Here is a 15,204-nt window from a genome sequence, read left to right as displayed (position 1 = left end):
CTATATCCGTGAAATGTATGAATGCGGGCATATCGAAGTGGAATATGTACCAATAAATGAGAATGCAGCGGACATACTTACGAAACCATTTAGAAAGCAGAAGCATATTTATAATTGCAAATTAATGAACTTAAATATTTAAATTTGAAAGTTTCATGCACAAATTTGGTTTGAAGGGGCGTTTGTTGAATTCCTAATACAACCCTGCAAACCAATCGTGCATTTCACTCAATTTCTATGTACTATGTATACTTTGTATATAAGGCTAATGTACTTTACAATAACTGAAGAGATTAGCTGTATAGACATCATACCACTTTATTGTAACAGTAAGTTGAAATAAAGAGTTTAACCAGAACGGTCACGCGTTTTAATTCCGCTGCGCTTAAAAACCTTACAACGTGTATAGCATATATTGTTGTCTGAGAAAATCATAGATACCGGTGGTATATATAGTATATATCCCATACAACCGATTGTTCAGATAAGAAACTTTGCGCAATTTCTTCCCCGTTTTAACAGCTAGAAGCTTCAACTTTCACCAAATGCTTACGTGTATAGATTATATTGTTGTCTGAAAAAATCATTGAGATCGATGGTATATATAGTATATATCTCATACAACCGATTGTTCAGTTAAGAAACTTTGCGCAATTTCTGCCCCTTTTTAACAGCTAGACGCTTCAAATTTCACCATATGCTTACATATATAGCATATATTGTTGTCTGAAAAAATCATAGAGATCGGTGGTATATATATTATATACTTCATATAAACTGTCATTTTTGCCCCTTTTTTACGGCTAGAAGCTTCAAAATTCATCAAATTTCATCAAATAGTTACGTTTACGTCATATATTTTTGAAATACGTGATTCGTAGTCATAGTTTTTACATGCAGACCACAAAAAACGTTAAGCTTTGCATCCTCACACAGATTACCTACCTATTTTTTATTTTATATTTATCTTAAAAATCGTTTAGATATGTTCAAATTTCACTAAATGCTTATGTCTGAGAAAATCATAGATACCGGTGGTATATATAGTATATATCCCATACAACCGATTGTTTAGATAAGAAAATTTGCGCAATTTCTTCCCCATTTTAACAGCTAGAAGCTTCAAATTTCACCAAATGCTTACGTGTATAGCATATATTGTTGTCTGAAAAAATCATTGAGATCGATGGTATATATAGTATATATCTCATACAACCGATTGTTCAGATAAGAAACTTTGCGCAATTTCTGCCCCGTTTTAACAGCTAGAAGCTTCAAATTTCACAAAATGCTTACGGATATAGCATATATTGTTGTCTGAAAAAATTATAGAGATCGGTGGTATATATATTATACACTTCATACAAACTGTCATTTTTGCCCCTTTTTTACGGCTAGAAGCTTCAAAATTCATCAAATTTCATCAAATAGTTACGTTTACGTCATATATTTTTGAAATACGTGATTCGTAGTCATAGTTTTTACATGCAGACCACAAAAAACGTGAAGCTTTGCATCCTCACACAGATTACCTACCCATTTTTATACCTTTCATGAAAATGAAATGGTATATTAATTTCGTCACGAAACCGAAAATTGTAAGTCCTTAAAGGAAAATAGATAGACCCACCATTAAGTATACCGAAATAATCAGGTTGAAGAGCTGAGTTGATTTAGCCATGTCCGTCTGTCTGTTTGTATGCAAACTAGTCCCTCAATTTTTGAGATATCTTGATAAAATTTGGTGAGCGGGTGTATTTGGGTGTCCGATTAGACATTTGTCGGAACCGACCGGATCGGACCACTATAGCATATATCCTCCATACAACCGATTTTTCAGAAAAAGAGGATTTTTGTAATATCTTACCCAATTTAACAGATTGAAGCTTCAAACTTCACCATATACTTTCGTATATTGCACATATTGTTGCCTGAAAAAATTGATGAGATCGGTCGTATATATAGTATATATCCCCCACAACCGATTGTTCAGATAAGGAACTTTTCGTAATTACTGACCCATTTTAAGAGATAGAGGCTTGAAATTTCAACAAATGCTTAGGTATATAGCATATATTGTTGTCTGAAAAAATCATAAAGATCGGTGGTATATATAGTATATATATGGTGGTATATATAGTATATATATATAGTATATATATATATTTTTTTGGCAAATTTTAGCCCCATTTTAACAGCTAGAAGCTTCAAATTTCACCGAATACTTACGTATATAGCATATATTGTTGTCTGAAAAAATCATAGAGATCGGTTGTATATATAGTATATATCTCATACAACCGATTGTTCAGATAAGAAACTTTTCGAAATTTCTACCCCATTTTAACAGCTATAAGCTTCAAATTTCACCGAATACTTACGTATATAGCATATATTGTTGTCTGAAAAAATCATAGAGATCGGTTGTATATATAGTATATATCTCATACAACCGATTGTTCAGATAAGAAACTTTTCGCAATTTCTACCCCATTTTAACAGCTATAAGCTTCAACTTTCACCGATTGCTTACGTATATAGCATATATTGTTGTCTGAAAAAATCATAGAGATCGGTTGTATATATAGTATATATCTCATACAACCGATTGTTCAGATAAGAAACTTTTCCCAATTTCTACCCCATTTTAACAGCTATAAGCTTCAAATTTCACCGATTGCTTACGTATATAGCATATATTGTTGTCTGAAAAAATCATAGAGATCGGTTATATATATAGTATATATCTCATACAACCGATTGTTCAGATAAGAAACTTTGCGCAATTTCTGCCCCGTTTTAACAGCTAGAAGCTTCAAATTTCACAAAATGCTTACGGATATAGCATGTATTGTTGTCTGAAAAAATTATAGAGATCGGTGGTATATATATTATATACTTCATATAAACTGTCATTTTTGCCCCTTTTTTACGGCTAGAAGCTTCAAAATTCATCAAATTTCATCAAATAGTTACGTTTACGTCATATATTTTTGAAATACGTGATTCGTAGTCATAGTTTTTACATGCAGACCACAAAAAACGTGAAGCTTTGCATCCTCACACAGATTACCTACCTACGTGTATAGCATATATTGTTGTCTGAGAAAATCATAGATACCGGTGGTATATATAGTATATAACCCATACAACCGATTGTTCAGATAAGAAACTTTGCGCAATTTCTTCCCCGTTTTAACAGCTAGAAGCTTCAACTTTCACCAAATGCTTACGTGTATAGATTATATTGTTGTCTGAAAAAATCATAGAGATCGGTTATATATATAGTATATATCTCATACAACCGATTGTTCAGTTAAGAAACTTTGCGCAATTTCTGCCCCTTTTTAACAGCTAGACGCTTCAAATTTCACCATATGCTTACATATATAGCATATATTGTTGTCTGAAAAAACCATAGAGATCGGTGGTATATATATTATATACTTCATATAAACTGTCATTTTTGCCCCTTTTTTACGGCTAGAAGCTTCAAAATTCATCAAATTTCATCAAATAGTTACGTTTACGTCATATATTTTTGAAATACGTGATTCGTAGTCATAGTTTTTACATGCAGACCACAAAAAACATGAAGCTTTGCATCCTCACACAGATTACCTACCTATTTTTTATTTTATACTTATCTTAAAAATCGTTTAGATATGTTCAAATTTCACTAAATGCTTACGTGTATAGCATATATTGTTGTCTGAGAAAATCATAGATACCGGTGGTATATATAGTATATATCCCATACAACCGATTGTTTAGATAAGAAAATTTGCGCAATTTCTTCCCCATTTTAACAGCTAGAAGCTTCAAATTTCACCAAATGCTTACGTGTATAGCATATATTGTTGTCTGAAAAAATCATTGAGATCGATGGTATATATAGTATATATCTCATACAACCGATTGTTCAGATAAGAAACTTTGCGCAATTTCTGCCCCGTTTTAACAGCTAGAAGCTTCAAATTTCACAAAATGCTTACGGATATAGCATATATTGTTGTCTTATAGAGATCGGTGGTATATATATTATACACTTCATACAAACTGTCATTTTTGCCCCTTTTTGACGGCTAGAAGCTTCAAAATTCATCAACTTTCATCAAATAGTTACGTTTACGTCATATATTTTTGAAATACGTGATTCGTAGTCATAGTTTTTACATGCAGACCACAAAAAATGTGAAGCTTTGCATCCTCACACGGATTACCTACCTATTTTTTATTTTATATTTATCTTAAAAATCGTTTAGATATGTTCAAATTTCACTAAATGCTTACGTGTATAGCATATATTGTTGTCTGAGAAAATCATAGATACCGGTGGTATATATAGTATATATCCCATACAACCGATTGTTCAGATAAGAAACTTTGCGCAATTTCTTCCCCGTTTTAACAGCTAGAAGCTTCAACTTTCACCAAATGCTTACGTGTATAGATTATATTGTTGTTTGAAAAAATCATTGAGATCGATGGTATATATAGTATATATCTCATACAACCGATTGTTCAGTTAAGAAACTTTTCGCAATTTCTGCCCCTTTTTAACAGCTAGACGCTTCAAATTCCACCATATGCTTACATATATAGCATATATTGTTGTCTGAAAAAATCATAGAGATCGGTGGTATATATATTATATACTTCATATAAACTCTCATTTTTGCCCCTTTTTTACGGCTAGAAGCTTCAAAATTCATCAAATTTCATCAAATAGTTACGTTTACGTCATATATTTTTGAAATACGTGATTCGTAGTCATAGTTTTTACATGCAGACCACAAAAAACGTGAAGCTTTGCATCCTCACACAGATTACCTACCTATTTTTTATTTTATATTTATCTTAAAAATCGTTTAGATATGTTCAAATTTCACTAAATGCTTACGTGTATAGCATATATAGTTGTCTGAGAAAATCATAGATACCGGTGGTATATATAGTATATATCCCATACAACCGATTGTTTAGATAAGAAAATTTGCGCAATTTCTTCCCCATTTTAACAGCTAGAAGCTTCAAATTTCACCAAATGCTTACGTGTATAGCATATATTGTTGTCTGAAAAAATCATTGAGATCGATGGTATATATAGTATATATCTCATACAACCCATTGTTCAGTTAAGAAACTTTGCGCAATTTCTGCCCCTTTTTAACAGCTAGACGCTTCAAATTTCACCATATACTTACGTATATAGCATATATTGGTGTCTGAAAAAATCATAGAGATCGGTGGTATATATATTATATACCCCATATAAACTCTAATTTTTGCCCCCTTTTTACGGCTAGAAGCTTCAAAATTCATCAAATTTCATCAAATAGTTACGTTTACGTCATATATTGTTGAAATACGTGATTCGTAGTCATAGTTTTTACACGCAGACCACAAAAAACCAGAAACTTTGCATCCTCACACAAAGTACCTACCTGTTTTTTATTTTATATTTATCTTAAAAATCGTTAAGGTACGCAGATCTGTTCACTATATATTGCTTATCTTATACATCCGATTATTCGGAGATTACGAACGGGATAAGATTATTGTTCAGCCCCATTCATGAAAGGTATGAAGTCTTCGGCACAACCGAAGACAGTCCCGTTCTTACTTGTTTATTTTATATTTATCTTAAAAATCGTTTAGATATGTTCAAATTGCACTAAATGCTTACGTGTATAGCATATATTGTTGTCTGAGAAAATCATAGATACCGGTGGTATATATAGTATATATCCCATACAACCGATTGTTCAGATAAGAAACTGTGGGCAATTTCTTCCCCGTTTTAACAGCTAGAAGCTTCAACTTTCACCAAATGCTTACGTGTATAGATTATATTGTTGTCTGAAAAAATCATTGAGATCGATGGTATATATAGTATATATCTCATACAACCGATTGTTCAGTTAAGAAACTTTGCGCAATTTCTGCCCCTTTTTAACAGCTAGACGCTACAAATTTCACCATATGCTTACATATATAGCATATATTGTTGTCTGAAAAAATCATAGAGATCGGTGGTATATATATTATATACTTCATATAAACTCTCATTTTTGCCCCTTTTTTACGGCTAGAAGCTTCAAAATTCATCAAATTTCATCAAATAGTTACGTTTACGTCATATATTTTTGAAATACGTGATTCGTAGTCATAGGTTTTACATGCAGACCACAAAAAACGTGAAGCTTTGCATCCTCACACAGATTACCTACCTATTTTTTATTTTATATTTATCTTAAAAATCGTTTAGATATGTTCAAATTTCACTAAATCCTTACGTGTATAGCATATATTGTTGTCTGAGAAAATCATAGATACCGGTGGTATATATAGTATATATCCCATACAACCGATTGTTTAGATAAGAAAATTTGCGCAATTTCTTCCCCATTTTAACAGCTAGAAGCTTCAAATTTCACCAAATGCTTACGTGTATAGCATATATTGTTGTCTGAAAAAATCATTGAGATCGATGGTATATATAGTATATATCTCATACAACCGATTGTTCAGTTAAGAAACTTTGCGCAATTTCTGCCCCTTTTTAACAGCTAGACGCTTCAAATTTCACCATATACTTACGTATATAGCATATATTGGTGTCTGAAAAAATCATAGAGATCGGTGGTATATATATTATATACCCCATATAAACTCTAATTTTTGCCCCCTTTTTACGGCTAGAAGCTTCAAAATTCATCAAATAGTTACGTTTACGTCATATATTGTTGAAATACGTGATTCGTAGTCATAGTTTTTACACGCAGACCACAAAAAACCAGAAACTTTGCATCCTCACACAAAGTACCTACCTGTTTTTTATTTTATATTTATCTTAAAAATCGTTAAGGTATGCAGATCTGTTCACTATATATTTCTTATCTTATACATCCGATTATTCGGAGATTACGAACGGGATAAGATTATTGTTCAGCCCCATTCATGAAAGGTATGAAGTCTTCGGCACAGCCGAAGACAGTCCCGTTCTTACTTGTTTATTTTATATTTATCTTAAAAATCGTTTAGATATGTTCAAATTTCACTAAATGCTTACGTGTATAGCATATATAGTTGTCTGAGAAAATCATAGATACCGGTGGTATATATAGTATATATCCCATACAACCGATTGTTTAGATAAGAAAATTTGCGCAATTTCTTCCTCATTTTAACAGCTAGAAGCTTCAAATTTCACCAAATGCTTACGTGTATAGCATATATTGTTGTCTGAAAAAATCATTGAGATCGATGGTATATATAGTATATATCTCATACAACCGATTGTTCAGTTAAGAAACTTTGCGCAATTTCTGCCCCTTTTTAACAGCTAGACGCTTCAAATTTCACCATATACTTACGTATATAGCATATATTGGTGTCTGAAAAAATCATAGAGATCGGTGGTATATATATTATATACCCCATATAAACTCTAATTTTTGCCCCTTTTTACGGCTAGAAGCTTCAAAATTCATCAAATTTCATCAAATAGTTACGTTTACGTCATATATTGTTGAAATACGTGATTCGTAGTAATAGTTTTTACACGCAGACCACAAAAAACCAGAAACTTTGCATCCTCACACAAAGTACCTACCTGTTTTTTATTTTATATTTATCTTAAAAATCGTTAAGGTATGCAGATCTGTTCACTATATATTTCTTATCTTATACATCCGATTATTCGGAGATTACGAACGGGATAAGATTATTGTTCAGCCCCATTCATGAAAGGTATGAAGTCTTCGGCACAACCGAAGACAGTCCCGTTCTTACTTGTTTTTTACTTTATTTTCACAATTTTAAAAAGTCAACGCGTCGCGAAAATCGATTTAATTATATTTAATTTTTATTTAAATTTTGAGTATTTTGTAGGTCACTAGCTCACTTGTATGGCTCCAAAAGGACCATGTCTAAATTTGCACTATGTGGGGTATGTGCACACGGGAGATAAGGGGAAAGCAGTTCACTGCGAAAGAAATAAAACAATGCGATAACTTTCGGTTTGTATATATATAAATATAAACTTTATTAATATTAATGTTTATTATTTAAGTCTTTGTTTCAGCGATTTGGGATTTAACACTTTTATTTATTTAGTAGGTATGTATCTTTGACGCGATTTTAGGCTCTTTAATTTTAGAAGCGTGAATATAGATAGGCTGATGGCGAATAACTAACTTAAAAGCGGTCCAATGCATTCAGTTGGACCGCTTACTTTTTAACTTAAGGAGAGAGAAAAACGGTAAGTGTATAAATAGGTAAATAGGAAAATATGTATGCATTTCTTAAATCTGCATATTTTATGCGAACGGTAGCTTACTAAATCGATACAGGGTGAATGTAAAATATGAGTATGAGTATGTGATTTTATACAATGTAAATATTTCTGAATGGTAAGTATTTCAAATAAGGGTAAGTATTTCTGAAATGTCTATATATAATTAAAAAGGGTAGGTATATATTACAAATTTAACGTAAGTATTAAGATGTAAGGATTATATATATTATTGTACGTGTATGCATATGTATATTTGACTCATGTCTTCAACATCTCATTTAAGCACATTGTGGCCGATCTGTGTTTTCTATATGCAAAGCTTTTTGGAGGGATAATGTTGGTTTCTTCAGTGACTTTATTCAACGCGTCTTTAACCATCATATTTAAACTTTTGGCGAGAACTGAAATTAGGGAGATTGGGCGAAAGTTTTTAATATCGTTGAGGTCCTTGTTTGCCTTTGGTATGGGAACTATTTGTATGTTCCTCCACGAGTCAGGAACTTCGTTGTTGTTGAACTGTGTACTGAGGGCTTTCAAAAGGGCCTCTTTCGATTCGAACGACAAGTGTTTGATCATGTTGAAGGTTATTTTGTCACATCCACCGGCTGTCGATTTTTTCTTGTTCAGAGTTTTGATGAATTGGTCTATTTGAAACTCGCAATTGTCGTTGTTATTGTAGGTGTAATTAACCCTTATGGGAGCAGTTGTTGTGCTTATTTGATTTTTGAGTGTTTCTAAATATGTTTGATTATCTTCTTCTGCCCAGTCTTTGGTGCTCTTTTGTTTGTCTTTTACATTGTTAATGAAGTTCCAGGCATCTCTGGTGTTGGAACATTTGTTTATTTCCTCTATTTTGTTGGTGTAGCTTTCCTTTTTCGCCTCTTTCACAGCCTTGACCCATTCTTTTTTGGCTTCTATAGCTTCGTTCATATCAACAATTAAGTTTGTCTTATTTGCTTTTTTCCTTTTGGCAATATGTAGTCTGTATAGTTTGTTGAGTGATTCATTCCACCATGCTTTGGGTTCTCGTTTAGTTTTGTTGAGATCAATGCTGATTGTATTTTTGATTGCTTGTATGTCTTTTTGTAGATTGTTGAAGTCACTGAAAGTAATCGAGTTTATTTTATTTAGTAACATGCTGTTTGGTATGAAGATATTTGGACTTTTCTGGATATTGTTTATGCTGATTTTGATAGGATAGTGTTTGCTGCCTCCTATGCTTACTTGAATGCATTCCCATTTAATGTTATCCTGTGGTAGACTAGTAAACGTTAGATCCAGTACTGAACCATTGTTGCTTCCGATATTGTGAGTTTTTGTCCCGTCGTTTAGACATTTTAAGTTTGTGTGTTCGATTTCCTTCTCCAGTGTGTTTCCTTTGGGTGTGTTGATACTGTCGCCCCAATTGCAGTTGCGTGCATTGAAGTCGCCTAATAAGATTACATTGTATATATTATTATTATTGTAGTATATTTAATTTTGGTACATTTTATGCCTTTCCTGAAGCCAATGGCTACGCCTCCGTAGCCGTCGTTTCTGGTTTTTTTTTTAAAAGATTGAAATTAATCAGTTTTTGATTATTTGTTTGCTCGTCGTGGGAAAAGATTTCCTGCAAGCAAACAATATCAATGTTGTTTAAATTGTTAAATTGATCAATATATGATTTGTTAGCTTTAAGACTTTGTATATTATATTGTAGTATTTGCATCATCATGATTGTGGATATTGTTATCGATTCTGTCCTTTAGATTTTTTTTGCACATGTTCCCTATTAGCCTGACTAGGGGTTCATCAGTATCTATTTCGAATTTTTTTACTAGTAGTGTGACTAGTTTTTCTATTTCTGAGACCTTGTCCCAGTTGGGGTTGAGGAATACCGGTTGTGGCTTAGCGCGCGGATTTTTTGGTTTCGGTTCATTTGTGGTGGTTTGTGTGGGTTGTTGTGCCACCCGACTATATGTGATTGTTGTCATTTTCCTGTTCACAATATTATCATTGTTTATTGTCGGTGTTGTTTTTCGGCTTATCGGCGGAAAACTTTCTTCATAATTGTCTAAGATCGCAAACCGGTTGTTGCTGTCGTTCGATAGATTATAAATGTGATACGCTTCTTTTTTTTGAAATTTTTTTAATTGTCATTATTTCGATGATCTTTTCCTCCTTTTGCCATACGTTGCATTTGTTTTTGTTCAATGAGTTGTGCCCTTCTTCTCCACATAGAATGCAGTTGTTTGTCTTGTTGCATTGGCTGCTACAGCCTTCCTCCTTCCCGCACATTATGCATCTGTTTTTCCCCTTGCATCCTGCCCTGGTATTCCCTAGTCTACCACAGTTAAAACATTGCCGCACTTTGGGTATGAAGTGAGTTATTTTCAGGTTCACATAAAAAAGCTCAATAGATTCTGGTAGATCGCTACCTTCGAATCCTAGTTTCACAGTAAAGGTTGGTAAAAATTTTGTCCTGTCGTCGGGGTCCCCCCTCATTAGCCTACACACTGATTTTACCGGGATGCTGGATATAATATTCTTTAAAATTTCGTCCTCTGAGAACTCAAGAGGAACTTGTCTAATAACCCCCATTGTTTCCACTAAGTTCCGTGGTATAAAGGCTTTCATGTTATTTTTGTCTAGGTTGGAATTTTCTAGACATTGGTTTGCTTGTTCGAAGGTGTGAAAGTATATTTTGTAAAGGAATCTTCCTATTGCATTTATTTTTTTAATGCCGTTTATTTCAAAGTTTTGGATTTTGTGCCATAGAAATAGGCCATTTTTCATTCGTTCATTGTTACACAGCGAGCTTTTTGATGTGTCTATTAGGACACAGAAATCACCTCTGTGCAGTTCTGTATACTTCGCATTATATTCTTCTATTTTTTGACTGGAAGTTAGATTACCGTTTTCTGTGTTGTTAGCCATCTTAGTATTGCTAGTCACTACATTGCCGTTTGTTTCTACTTCCATGTTTTTTTCATTTTCCGCACTTTTTTTGTTTGTGTCTGTGTTGGACTTTTCCAATGTCTTTGCATTTGCCGCCAAAACTTGAGCGTTTGCCGCCAATTTGGCAAAAGTACCTTTCGGCACTAGCATGCCTTGTAATGGTATTTGTATATTCTTGGTGTCGTCCGTTTTTGTTCTTTTTGGGTCGTCATCTGTACCTACTTTGGTGCGTCTGTAATTTCTTTGCTCTCACTTTTGGTTTTTAGTTGTCTTTTCCTCTTGTTTTCCAACTTTTTCTGACTTCGGCCTTCTTCAAACCAATTTGCGTCAGGCTTTTCATCAGCGTTGGATTCGCCAGGGCCTTTAGACGCCGTGGCGTCGGCCATTATGTTTGTGAAACGTCTAATGTGTAAAATTTGCACTTGCGTATGTCATAAAATGAGAAACTTACCAGTTAAAATGTAATTTTCCCTTCACGCTGGACTGCGCACTTCACATAAAAGTTTTCTTTTTACATACACTTATATTTATATTTGGTGTTTTTAATTTTTGTTATACACACTTAAAATATCTTAATTAAATGCACTTGGTTTGCTTTAAATTTTAGGAGCAACCTCCACCCTCGGTTTGTCAAAATGGTCTGTTAGAACTACTTAAATCAAAAAGTATAAAAATATATGAAGAAATTGTTAAATTTATATGTGAGGCACAGCTTTCTAAAAAGTTATAAGGTGTGTTTAATAACCAACACATAAAAATTTTGAATTATTAGATTTAGAATAAAATCACAGATTTTCTTTTCTCGCTTTACATACATAAAAATATAAAATACAAATACACAATGTAAATATATATAAACAAACATCTAAATGTATGTAATCATAGAATATAAGTTATAATTAATAACGAAATGAAGAAATTAGAGTAGATATAAAAATACTATTAAAAAGAAAAATTCAATGTAAATCCACTCCAAAACATCCACTCATAGTGTACCTATACACGTGTGTTCACTAAGGCCCCTATTATGAGCATCTTTCGATCTTCGATCTTCGTTGGCTATCGAATATCGAAAATCGAATTAGAAGTTGGTATTATGACACCTCATCTCTGTCGAAATTTTCGTTGTGTACCGAATTTTGTAGTGAATAGAAATTTGTTGTCGACGCTGTATCGAACAAAAAAAGAATTGTTTAAAATGTAAGTTTTTTGTATTTATGTTCTAATTTTTTACTACCTAGTAGTAATTTTAAAATATTTGAATTAACTTTATATAGGTCCAAGGTCGTGAGTACAAAACAACAGCTTGAAAGACTGGTTTCAATTATGGAAAAAAATTCCCATATAGCAAAATGAACTTGCACAAAGGTTCAGGTGACAAAAAAGTGGGATGATATAACAGTGGAGCTGAACTGTTTAGGACCACCAGTAAGAACGACGGAAAAGTGGATTAAGGTGAACTAAAGAACCATAGAAGTCAATTCTGTATAATACAACTTTATTTTGTCGTCTCAGGTGTGGGCTGACATGAAGTCAAAAACAAAAACAAAAATGTCGGAGAACATAGTGGAATACCGAGCAACTGGTGGTGGACCAAACAGGTTAAATATCTTTACGCATTCAGAAGAGTCTATAATGGGTTTTTTAAGTCTTCAGACCAATGTAGATCCACCTGGACAAGAGCATGGCCTTAGTACTAATGTGAATGAAGATTGTGAAGATATGATTGTGGAGCGATTATATAGTGATAACTTAGAATCGGATGAGAATTTGGAAGTAAGTGGACAAAGTGGTGCACCTGATGAGGAGAGGCCACGAAAAGCAAATCGAAAAAGTGCAGCTAAAACGATAGGCTCAAACTATTGCAAGAGCAGACAGCAAATCAAAAAAATGTTTAAGAAGAGATGCTGAAAACATTGGAAGAGATCAAAAAAAGTGCTCTTGAGACAGAAAAGTATGCGAAGAGAACGTATAGCTTGGAGTACTATTATAAACGTGATTTTTTGAAATTGAAACAGGAAAAGCTGGAGCTGTATAAAAGCCAAATGAAAAAATAAGGGCACAAATTTATGCTTTAAGTGCTGAACAATACCTGATTTTTTTTTTTTTAACAAACATATGAAACTGAAGTGATATTTTTTATACCAAATTTATAATAAAATTTAAGACTGTATTATGAAAACTGAAAATCTTTAGCTTTTTAGAACCATAATGAATTTAACAAATATTTTTTTATATATATACATGTATATGAATTTTTTATTTCAATAAAATGAAGTATCTACAAAATTCGCAATATTTAGTTTCTGATTTCTTCTGCTTCCGAGTTGGTTGTGGATTCAATTTCGGCGAATGGGATATCATGGTCGTCCTCTTCATTAGATAACTCTTCTACAGAAATTTGTATTGTGCAAAGCCGCACACACGTTTATAATTTGTATTGCTTTTTCTGGTGTGTAGTGAAGGGCTCTTGCTGTTCCAAATGTGATTTCAAGGCCGACATATTGAACACACAAGAATCATGTGTTGCTCCCGGATATTTTGCATTTATGTATCGCATAGTCATAGAATGGTCACAAACCTAAAAAATATTTGTATAAAGATGTAAACTTATATATTTACAACCTGAAACTAATATCAAAATGGTATACTTACAATCATAGCATTAATGCTGTAGAATCCTTTTCTGTTGCAATATAAATTCTGTAATTCTTTTTTGGGAGCAACAATTTTAATGTGTGTGCCATCAACACAGCCAATAATCCCTGGAATTCTGCTAACATTATAGAAATGCAACTTTGATTGATGTAGCTCAGCCTCCTCATAATTGAATTTTATCCATCTTTCACAAATAAAATTTTCCAAGACATTCAACACCTCTGTTAGAACCACAGACACATTCGGCTGGGCAAGTACGAATGCATTTTCGTTTCCAATGCTCAGTTGGTAGGATCCCCGAGCACAAAATCGGAGAACTGTTGCATATTTTAGAATATTAGGAATATGCTTGGCTCTTGTGCATTGCTGAAGCAGTTCACCTGTACTGGACAACAAGTCCATGAACGCTTCTTTGGACAGTCTGAAGTTTTGAATAAATCTATAAACAAAACTTATAATTTCAACAATTTAACAACTTATTTAGAAAGCTACACTTACGTGGTGGAATTCATTTTCAAAGTATTTGAAGCATCCCTCACGCGTCTTCTACTTCTGGCTAGCTCCAGTTAGCTTTTCTCTTCATCTGACGAATCATAAAACCACAATTCCGTCGTAGTCATACTTTTATTTTCAATATTCGCATTTCATAACTAGTTTTGCTTTTGTCTATTTATTTTATTTTATTTCACAGCTGAAGCAAATGTGCTATTGTGAACTTTTAAATTTATCGAAATTCACAATAATGCTTGCCTTCATCGAACGTGCGTCATAATACCGAATGAAAATTCGTTCGATCAGCTCTTTCGACCACAGTCGAAGATCGAAAGATGCTCATAATAGGGGCCAAAATAAAACTTTTATTGATTTCGATTAACTGACATATTAAAGTACAAGGCTTTTGTAAGGCAACCCTTATGATAAGTGTTGAGTGACCATAACATCAATCATTAAATATTAACCACGTCAATTTTTTTTGACCACACCAATCACTCACCATGAGGGTTACCTTCATAAACGTCACTTCGAATGACGCCAATTAATTTCGCGCATTCAACTCGTCAAGAAGCAAAGTTTTCAGCAGCTCACATATATATATATATACATATATATTAAATTTTCTAAGTTTGTGAACATTTTTATATTCAGTAAAATAAAATTTCAAAAGAATATATTTAAAGAGTAAAGTTCATCAGTTTCTTGTTTTGGTATTAGAAGCAGTGTATGTGCGAGAAGTCTACGCAATTAATATTGTGTGCTTTACTTAAGTTGCGCTAAAGCGTTTGGGCGATAACCTGCGTCAACTACGA

The 15,204-nt window shown here is 33.1% G+C and overlaps 1 long non-coding RNA gene across 1 annotated transcript; it reads left to right on the top strand.

The window, feature by feature from the left end:
* Positions 1-12,070: 12,070 nt before the first annotated feature.
* LOC137236694 (uncharacterized) lies at positions 12,071-12,866 on the top strand. The gene is made up of 3 exons (XR_010948577.1): positions 12,071-12,439; positions 12,517-12,694; positions 12,755-12,866. It is a non-coding gene; the product is annotated as an uncharacterized lncRNA (long non-coding RNA).
* The last annotated feature ends 2,338 nt before the right edge of the window (positions 12,867-15,204 follow it).

This window comes from Eurosta solidaginis, chromosome 1 (assembly GCF_040869045.1).
Source record: "Eurosta solidaginis isolate ZX-2024a chromosome 1, ASM4086904v1, whole genome shotgun sequence".
Lineage (NCBI taxonomy): Eukaryota > Metazoa > Arthropoda > Insecta > Diptera > Tephritidae > Eurosta > Eurosta solidaginis.
The sequence above is the reverse complement of the archived record's forward strand: the minus strand, read 5'-3'. Positions and strand labels throughout refer to the sequence as shown.